The following is an 11,047-nucleotide window of genomic DNA, read 5'->3' on the forward strand; positions in this document are numbered from 1 at the left end:
TTCTAACAATCTCATGGTCCAATTCTACCATTACCTCAAAGCTACTGTAAGCAGATCTAAACTGCAGAAATCCAGTTGACCACTAGGTGGCAGGAAAAATCAAGAGTTTTAGGTCCTTTGGTCTTGGTCTGGAGTTTTGCAGCCCAGCAGATGCCTTACCAAAAGAACTAAAAATCTAAAAACTAGATCACCATGGGTAGCTTTCACAAGTTCATACAAAAAAAGTTACAACCAAATTACTATTTACTGTCAAAGGACACGGAACAATTTACACAAAAATAGCTGATAACAGCATACAAGTACAAAGTAGACTGCTAGAAGTTTTTTTATTTATTTGTTAAACTGTATCTATATAACACCATAATAAAAAATACCCCCCATTTATTAATAATAGTACTGCCCAACAGAAATACAGAAGTTATGCGCACCTATCAAAATATTTGTGCTATTACTGTCTCTATTTGCTTGAAACTCCTATATCAGATTCTTTTTTCTTTGAAAATAAACAAAACCACCAGATTTGGAAGGCTGCTCCTAAAAGTCTTGCTATATATACTTTGTGTATTTGAGTTTTCCTCATGTTGGATCCTCCAATTAATTATACAGCCTTTTACTGTACACTTGCTGTTGTAAATGCTACTAAGTGTGTAATACTTTGCCTGCTCCTATACTGGCAGTTTCAAAATAATCAGACTGTAGAAAAAAATGATGTGAAAATCATCATAAATATATTTGGTGTGAAGAGTGGGAGATGAAGGGATTAATTAGAACACATGACAGAGAACATGCTGGGTGTACACCTACTTGTTTCTAGATTAGCCTTGACACATTGCTCATAGCTACAATCCATTGCCCAGCTGCAAACATGGATAAATGTATCAGAGGGTTTCATAAATTATTATAATCCTTACACAGGCAGCTATATAATTCACGGACTTTGAAAGTTTCTAACAAATCAGGGCAATTACTAGAACAACTGCTATTACCTGCATACAGGCTGTTCAAAGTGTGGGTGTCCATTATTTCTGGCATTTTTTTTTTCCAAATATGACCTGGGTTGCTCTGACACGGGGTAAAAAAAATAGCGGAAAACATCACCCATATCTTCTCCACATGGATTTTTAAGGAGTTTTTGGTAGCATGTGGGAGGACTGGAAACATTAGCAGGGTTTTGGCAAAGCACTTAAGATATCATGTGGTTTGGTTGGTTTTAACTTAGCATGTTATGTGAACCACTATGGTTTAGTCAGAAAACCATGATTAAGCAAACAATAATGTAGCACAATGTGTGAAACCATCAACTGGGATTGCTTTATTGCCTAGGTCATCTATTTGTGTGGGCATTCCATTTTAATGGTGTATATATGAAAGTGGGATACAACATTCCAAACAAGGTTGGGATTTCGAGGCAGATGGAATTAGAACAGGACTTCTCCCATAGCTAAGATTTAATTATGAGTTTATCTGGTGTTTTGATCAGTCCTGATTCCATAAACTCAGAATGAATGATACAGATCAGAAACAAACCCCAACAAAGTGGCAAATATAAAAACTTATACTTAAGAGAAAATCACCCACTCAGAAATGTACTTTTCATGCACAACTGTTGCAAAGAATGTCCTTTCCAATGTTTGCAGATATACTTACTGAAATCTCTTGTGCATATTCAGCTACTCATAGAATCATAGGGTCGGAAGGGACCTTGGAGGTCTTCTAGTCCAACCCCTTGCCCAAGGCAGAGGTCCTCATACCATCTTGGACAAATGGTTGTCCAATCTTTTCTTGAATACCTCCAGTGATGGAGCCCCCACAACTCCAGGAGGCAAGCTGTTCCACTGCTTAATAGTTCTCACCGTCAGGAAATTCCTCCTTATTTCCAGGTTGGATCTCCCTCTTCCACCTATTGCTTCTTGTCCTACCCTCAGATGCTTTGGAGAATAAATCGATGCCCTCTTCCCTGTGGCAGCCCTTCAAGTATTGGAAGACTGCTATCATGTCTCCCCTCAGTCTTCTCTTCAATAAGCTAAACATACCTAGTTCCTTTAGCTGTTCTTCATAGGATTTAGCCTCCAGACCCTTTATCATCTTTGTTGCTCTTCTCTGCACTGTTTCTAGGGCCTCGGCATCTTTTTTGTATTGTGGTGACCAGAATTGGATGCAATATTCCAACTGTGGCCTCACCAGTATGGTGTAGAGTGGTATTGTCACTTCCCTTGATCTTGATACTATCCCTCTGTTGATGCAGCCCAGGACTGTGTTGGCTTTTTTGGCAGCTGCAGCACACTGCTGACTCATACTTAAGTGTTGGTTCACCAAGACACTTAGATCCCTCTCATAGGTACTACTGTTGAACCAGATACTGCCTATCCTGTACCTGTGCATCTGGTTTTTCCTGCCTAAGTGAAGGACCTTACTTTCTCTCCACTGAACTGCATCTTGTTGGATAGGGTCCAATGTTCAAGTCCGTCAAAATCCTCCTGAATCTTGAATCTATCTTCTGAAGTGTTAGCAATTCCCCTCAGCTTTGTGTCATCTGCAAGTTTTACAAGCACCCCTTCAATCCCCTCATCAACGTCTTTTATGAAGATGTTGAAGAGCACTGGACCCAAGACAGAACCTTGAGGTACCCCACTGCATACTTCCCTCCATGTAGATATAGTGCCATTAAGGACTACACACTGAGGGTGGTTAGTCAGCCAACTGCAAATCCATCTGGTAGTGGTACTGTCTATCCCACATTGTTCTATCTTGCCAAGTAGTAGGCTGTGGTCTACTTTATCAAATGCCTTACTAAAATCTAAGTATACTATATCCACAGCATTTCCTTGGTCCACTAATTTAGTCACTTTATCAAAGAAGGCAATAAGATTTGTTTAGCATGACCTAGTAATCACCTTGTTCATATCTAGGTGCTCACAAACCCACTGCTTGATTACCTTTTACAGGATTTTCCCAGATATTGATGTCAAGCTGATTGGTTTGTAGCTTCCTGGATCCACTTTTTCCCCTTTGGTACCACATTAGCTATTTTCCAGTCCTCTGGCAGTTCCCCCATGCTCCAGGACCTCTCAAAGATTTCATCCAGTGGTTCTGAGATCACACCTGCCAGCTCCTTCAGTACCCTGGCTGTAAACCATCCAGTGCAGGAGACTTGAACTCATTCAAAGCAGCCAGGTGTTCTCTTACTAATTCCTTATCTATTTTGACCTGTAGTCCTCTCCTGTCTTCCACGGTGCTGCTTTTGACAGGTTGGGCTATTTTTTCTTTTGCATAAAGACAGATGCAAAAAAGGAATTAAGCAGTTTCGCCTTCTCCCTGCTGCTTGTCACCTTCTTGCCATCTTCTTCCACTAATGGACCAACCATTTCCTTGACTTTCCTCTTGCTCATTACATATTGAAAGAAACTTGGGGGGGGGGTATTTTTGGCATTTGTTGCAAGTCTTAGCTCATTCTGAGCCTTAGCCTTCCTGACTCCATCCTTGCAGATTCAGGCTACTTGCTGGTACTCTGCTCTAGTTACAAGCCCCTCTTTCCATTTTTTATACTTGTCCTTTTTGTCCAACTTATCAGACAGTTCTTTGTGCAACCACGCTGGCCTCATCAGGTGTCTCTTGTTTTCCTTTCTCTGTAGTATTGTTTTTGTTTGGGCCTTTAATATCTCATTTTTCAAAGTTTCCCAAGCATCCTGAACTGTTTTTCCCTCTAGGATTTCCATCCATGGGATCCTTCCTATTCTTTCTCTTAGTTTGTTGAAGTCAGCTCTCTTAAAATCTAGAACACTGACTTTGTTCAGTTACCCTTGCCTGCATTATGGTGAATCCTAGTATGACATGGTCACTCTCTCTCAAAGTTCCTACAACTTCCATTCCCTCAACCACTTCACCCTTATCAGTAAGTATCAAGTACAGTATAGCTGACCCTCTAGTTCCCTCCTCCACCTTTTGGATGATAAAGTTGTCAGGTAGGCACATCAGGAACCTGTTTGATCTCCCACTTGCTACAGAGTTTGTTTCCTAGCTGATATCAGGATAGTTTAAATCCCCCATTACTACTGAGGTGTGTTTAAATCCCCCATTACATACTGAGGTGTGTTTCCTGGACACCTCAGCTAACTGATTTACAAAAAGTTCATCTATTTCCTCTGCTTGGTTGGGTGGCCAGTAGTACACACCTATAGCAATCATGTCATCATTTTTCCCCTCATATTCACCCAAATATTATTATTAAATGAGAGTATACAAAATGTTGGCTGACATACTACTAAAGATGAGACAAATGAGACTAGGAAGTACAGTGGTACCTCGGGATACGAACTTAATCCATTCCGTGACTCTGGACGTATCCCGAGTTGGTCATAACCCGAAGCAAATGTTCCCATAGGGTTCAGTGTAAATCCGGTTAATCCGTTCCGCCCTCCGAATTTGGTCGCAACCCGAGGCAAATTTCCCCATAAGGTTCATTGTAAATACGGTTAATCCATTCCGCCCTCCGCCCAAATTTGGTCGCAACCTGAGGCAATTTCCTCATAAGGTTCAATGTAAAGTACAATCCGTTCTGAAACATAAGCATTTTATTTTTACACCACAAAAACATGAAAAACAGTGCAACTGGCACAGCATGAAGAGGGAGAATGGGGTGGGGAGGCAGTTATTGGTTGGAGGGAGAGTCCCCTTCAGGGGTTTCCTCTCTTCTTTGCCTCTTAGCTGCAGGCTCAGTTCTGGGGAAAAACCTGTCTAAAGTCTGTTGTTTTTTCCTGCGCTGCATAACCCTCCGGAAATGAGAGAACACATTATCGTTCATAAGATTCAGCACTCTGCTTGTCACAGTTCTGTTGAGGTGGTGCTTCTCAATGAAATCCTGGCACTCATTCCATTTCTCCATGATGGACTTTATCGCATCACAGCTCACCTCCTCCCCCTCCTCCTCTTCCTCAGTGGAATGCTCCTCGCCCAGCGCCTTCTGTTGCTCACTCTGGAGCTCAGCAAATTCTTCTGTGGTCAGCTCCTCCTTATGGTCCTCAACAAGCTCCTCTATGTCCACATAATCCACAACCAGACCCATGCTCTTGCCCATGGACACAATCTCCTCCACTACCTCTGCATCAGACCCTTCACACTCACGTCCAGCAACACATTCTGGCCACAGTTTCCTCCAGGCTGAGTTTAAGGTCCAGCAGGTGACATCTTCCCAGGCTTTGTCAATGAGGCTGATGCAGTGGAGGACATTGAAATGTTTTTTCCAAAACTCTTTGAGAGTCAAGGATGTTTCTTCGGTGACATTGAAACACCTGGTGAAGAGCGCCTTTGTGTACAACTTCTTGAAGTTGCAGATCACTTGCTGGTCCATGGGCTGCAGAAGAGGTGTTGTGTTGGGGGGGAGGGACCTGACCTTTATGAAGTCGTACTCGGCGTCCATGTCATCCACCAAGGCTGGAGGGTGTGCCAGGGCATTGTCCATCAGGAGAAGGCACCTTTCAGGCAGCTGGTTGTCAGACAGGTATTTTTTAACGCTGGGTGCGAACACCTCGTGCAGCCATTCCATGAACAACTGCCTTGTGACCCACACTCTCGCATTGGTCCTCCACATGACAGGCAGTCTGGCCTTGTTCACATTGTGCTCCCTGAATGCACGAGGGGTCTGGGAATGGTACACGAGTAGCGGCTTAATCTTCAGGTCGCCGCTTGTGTTCGCACACAGCAAAAGGGTCAATCTGTCCTTCATGGGCTTGTGCCCTGGCAGTGCCTTTTCCTCCTGCGTGATGTAGGTTCTGTTTGGCATCTTCTTCCAGAAGAGCCCTGTCTCTTCACAGTTGAACACTTGCTCAGCAACGTACCCTTCCGCCTTCATGAAGTCCTCAAATTCTTTCTTGTAGGCTTCTGCAGCAGCCTTGTCAGAACTGGAAACCTCACCATGTCTTGCCACACTGTGGATGCCACTTCTCTTTCGGAATTTCTCAAACCAGCCTCTGCTGGCTTTAAATTCCTCACTTGCTGCGCTGGTAGAGGGGTTTGTCTGCAGCAAATCACTGTGCAGCTTCCTGGCTTTCTCGCAGATCATAGCCTCACTCACGCTATCACCTGCCAGCTGTTTCTCATTCAGTCACACCAACAACAGCTTTTCCACCTCTTCCAGCACTGGTGTCCTCTGCCTCGCTAAGATCGACACTCCTTTTGCCACATCAGCTCCTCTGATGGCATCTTTATTCTTCAGAATAGTCGAGATGGTCGACTTCGCCATCTTATACTCTGAGGCCAGATCAGTCACACGAATGCCACGATCGTGCTTTTCTATAATTTCCTTCTTCAGCTCGATCGTCACTTTTCTCTTCAGAGCCTTACTCCCGCCAAGCCTGCTCTGCATTTTCTTTGGAGCCATGCTAACACGCACACCAAAAGCCTTCGCAAAACACCGCAAAACACACCACAAGCCTCACCGAATGTCTCCTTGCTACCGCGACCTCACCCACAGGAAGCCGCGACCGCGTGGCAGCAGGGAAAATGGCCGCATATCCAGTTCGTAAGTCGAGGCGAGTTCGTAACCCGAGGTAAATTTTTCCTGCCGAAGCTGGTCGTAACCCGAAATGTTCGTTAGTAGAGGCGTTCGTATCCCGAGGTACCACTGTAATCAAGAGTAAAAGGATGGTAATCACGAGTAAATACATTGTTGTTGGAGGCTTACTTTTTATCTGCAACATCCTTCAACCTGGGTGCTTCAGATTCTGATGAGTGTGTGTGCATGTGTGTGTGTGTGCATGCTTCAGGTCCCCTCCCTTAAATGTTGCCATCTGATGGGACCTTGGAGGTGCACCTTCTCAGTGGCTGCCCCAGACCTTTGGAACAGCTTCCCAGCTGAAATGTGAGGGATCCCAAGCCTTTTAGCCTTCTAGAGGGCTGTGAAGACCTGGCTCTTTCCCCAGGCACTGAGCTAGCATAGGGGTTGAGCTGCAAGGATGATTGGTCTGGTGCCAGGGGGGGGAGTGTGCTTTTGTTTTCAACTGTTTTTATGGATTGTTGTGAGCCGCCTAGAGTCATCATATGAAATAAGTCCAATGAATGAATGAATGAATGAATGAATGAATGAATGAATGAATGAATAGCATATCAACTCTATAGAAACAACTACCACAAGATATAATGATAGGTAATATAAGTTAGGTAATTAGGTATATTCATGCCTTTCAACAGGAAAGTTACGTGGGGCATATATTACCTCTGAGACTAGAGGAAGTAAAAATCACTAGATAATAATATTGAGAGAGGCAGTTGTCTTTATATTCTACTTTTGTGCTTTCCCAAAAGATCTAGTTTATTGTGATAAAAAAATATATTAGAGTAGATAGGCCTTTCAGCAGACCCAGGAAGGCTCTCTTCTTGTGTAGTTATGAATTGTTGTATGCCAGAAATTAATGTTTCACAAGGAAGAATGTGGAGAAAGAAGGCACTTTTTTTAAAATTAGAAACATGAGAATTTGTTATTACATCCAAACAGATTTATGCTATATCTGAAGATAAAATAGTAGCCTTTTGTATGGTTCAGAATTCACCCTAATTCTGGGGTCAGATTTACAAAATACAGGAGAAAAGAAGGAAAAGAGTGTTGAGAAAGTAACAAGTGCAAGCTTCAAAACTGTTGCCTAAATATTATGCCATGAAAACCAGAAGGATACTTGTAGTACCAGTAGCAACTCAAGATTTCAAAGTTCCCCATTTTAAAAAAGGATGATATCTTGAAAAAAAAATTGCAAGATTCACTGGGTAAGCAGTAACAGAATATTCAAGAGAGAGAGAGAGCATTCCATCACTCAACCAGAATTTGCAAATACTTTTTAACCATCATATTCAACAGCCTCCTCCAGTCTGAACCTATAAGCTTGGACTAATCACTTAATACAATGAAGCTTCACAATGATTATTCTATAACTGTGATTTAGCTCTAAGGACTGAAGTGGATCTGAGTAGAGAAGCCACAGAAACAGCTAAGAGAAAAACATACTCAGGAGATGTGTTTTGCATAAACACCTGATCCACAGAATCATGTGTTCCAGAACTGAAGGTTTAATATAGTGCTAGTGTTAGCATGCATGGAGAGATCAGCAAGGTTGATACCAGATTGGTGCCAACAGCCCCCAACGGTTGCCACCTATTGGCAGTAGAGCCAGCAAACAGACTACCTAGTTACATAGACTCAAAGTGGTTTACAAATAACCAAAAACAATATGTAAAACCAAGGAGCATTCAATATCTAATACCTATATACAGGCAGCCCGCACACCATTAGCATCCAAATGCTCTGTAAAATGGCCAAGTCTTAAGTGATTTCCTAAAGACAAGCATAGGTGCATGATGGAGAAAGTGTGCTTTCAAATCCCAATTCCACCTCAACTCAACAGGGGGACCTTCAGCAGGCCCTCTCTACAAGAATACACATAGCAGGCCAAATATTGTTGGAAAAGATAGTTTTGCAAGTACCGAGAAACCAAGCCATGTAGAGTAAGACATGGTGTTTACATGTATTAAATACATTTAATGGTAATAACCAGCTCTTTGAATTGGAATAACAGGAGCAAATTGGCACCTGCAACATTAGTATTATTCCACTGAATCTGCTACTACCAGTTAGCAGACAGGCTGCTGTACTTTGTACCAAAGGAAGCTTCCTAGTTGTGTTCAGAGGCAGTCCCATGTAGAGTATGTTGTAGCCATCTGAGCATAACCTTATTTATTTGTTTGTTACATTTTAATCCAATTGCAATCCAATTAAGGTCTCTCACCGTGTCTCCTCTCTCACCATGGCACTGAATTTTCTGAATACCTGGAAACCCAATAGGCACATTGCAGACACAATTACATTCTTATCTTCACCCAGCTAGTCTCTGTGCTGCAAGCCATATTTACAAGCATATCCCAGTACCATGTTGTTGAGGAATGAGGTCCTCTTGTTTACACATGGATCTGGAGGCAGGTCAGCAGCCACCTAAGGCCATGGCACAATCCTGTCACCCAACCTGAGAGCTGACGGCAGCAAACCAGAAGTGGGGACCTGCCTCAAATTGTAGCAGCATCATGCTAGTTGTTCTTTTGATGTTCATTCCTTTCACTTTCTTTTCCTCCACTTAACTTAGTTACTTAATTAGGTTTGTACCCTGTTGCAATCAATTCAACTCTCAGTGGCTTACATTGTAAAAAACAAAATTAAAACATCTACAATAAAATTTAAAACATAAAACAAAAACTTCATAACAGGCACTAGAGGTAGTTTTTTCCCAAATGATTTAATAGGTCAGGCCGATTCAAATTGCATCAGGCAGCCCTACAGGTACCCAGTCAGCGAGGGCTTTATAGGTTAAAATCAACACTTTAAATTGCACCTGGAAGCTAATCAATGCAGAGCCTGCAGTACAGTGTAATATGTTCTCAGCAATAGGAAACAGCACAAGGACAACTGTATTGAACTATAGCTTCCAAGTGTTTTTTAAAGGCAGCTCCATGTAAAGTGCATTGCAATAGTCTAAACAAGTGATAATAAGGGCATGAGTTACTATAGCAAAGTCCTCTCCTAAACTTTCTTCTCCTCTTTACCCAACTATGGCTCATTCATTTCAACCAGATCACAATAGTTATGTCCTCTAAAGATTACAAGCATTGATCCAACAGTACTATCCCAGGTAACAAGCTCAGGCATGGGCTTCAGACTTAGACTACCCCCCATTCACGTCTTGCTATGACATAAATATTCTTTGGAAACATCTTTTTTTCTGCCATGTACCCATGAAGTTGCCTTCATCTCATCACCAGCCCACAAGTGAGACAGGAATAAGTCATGTTTAGCAATACCAGGATTAAGGTAGTATCTTTCCTCTTGTTCCATTACCATCCAAGAGCATCTTCAAGGTGTGTAAAATCTGTTAGGTAGGTAGGTAAACTTTATTGCAGTTTTTGACTGCACGAAAATCTATTAGACTTTGTCACCTATTACCTTGTGGGGAAGTAAGGTGACTTACAGAAACAGAAACAATAGGACTAGGATAGGAATTACCAATGGGAATAGAAAATTTCATGCTGACTCAAGGTTGGGTGGATGCTGTTAACATTCAATAGTAGAGAAAGTTTCTTAGATTTTGCTACTCAGCAGAAAGCCCTTGGTGGAGCTCTCTTGAACTGGCTGTGGGAATACATTGGCAGAGAAAATTGGGCATGGGCCAATCATCCAATATTGCTAATGGGCTTGCTCTCAAGGGACCCAGAATGACAGGTAACTTTCATCCTATCCAGTCATACTTCCGCTAATCACTTGTTTGATTGCCAAACCGGCCTCTTGTTGTCCACAGAACCTTTTACACTCTGTGCCCCTTTACCAGAAACAAATGCTAAACAATTATTATTGTGCAATAGTGGAGGCAAATGCCTATTCATCTGCTCTTAATATGAATCCTATTCTGAAAATAGTGAGAAATTGCAAGCATTGGGAGTACTGGGTTCTTATTGGATGTTCCGGTTAATGTCTTGGTTGAGCACTTGACAACCAGCCCATGAGTAAGATATGCTAATCTGGAATGCATCTAGAGCAGTGTTTCCACAGTATGCTGGCTGGAGAACTCTGGGAATTGAAGCCCACATATCTTAAAGTTGCTGAGGTTGAAAAGCACTGATCCAGAGGACAGAAAGTTCAAACATGAATATATATTTACTTATACTGAATTTACCAAACAAAAAATCATTTGACACAGAATATGAGCCTATAAAGTTTATAGTATAAACAGTAATAACCTGACCTTATATGACTCTCCTCGTTAGTAGCATTCACAATCACCAATCTTCTATCCACTGCTTTTTTTATTTGGAGTAGTTCTATGCTACTTTTCTGAAAACCAAAATGCAAGAATTCACAAAACAAAAAATGAATAACTACTGTACGCCAAGAAACATTAAAACATTGCATTAGACTATAAGAACAGTTCTGCGGTATCAGGCCAAAGCCCATCTTAGTCTACTATCTGATCATTACAGTGGCTGACCAGATCCCTATGGGATATTCAATGGCAACTTA

Source organism: Python bivittatus, unplaced genomic scaffold (assembly GCF_059951505.1).
Source record: "Python bivittatus isolate LINGU-HERP-01145 unplaced genomic scaffold, Pbiv_v1 ctg000080_np1212, whole genome shotgun sequence".
Lineage (NCBI taxonomy): Eukaryota > Metazoa > Chordata > Lepidosauria > Squamata > Pythonidae > Python > Python bivittatus.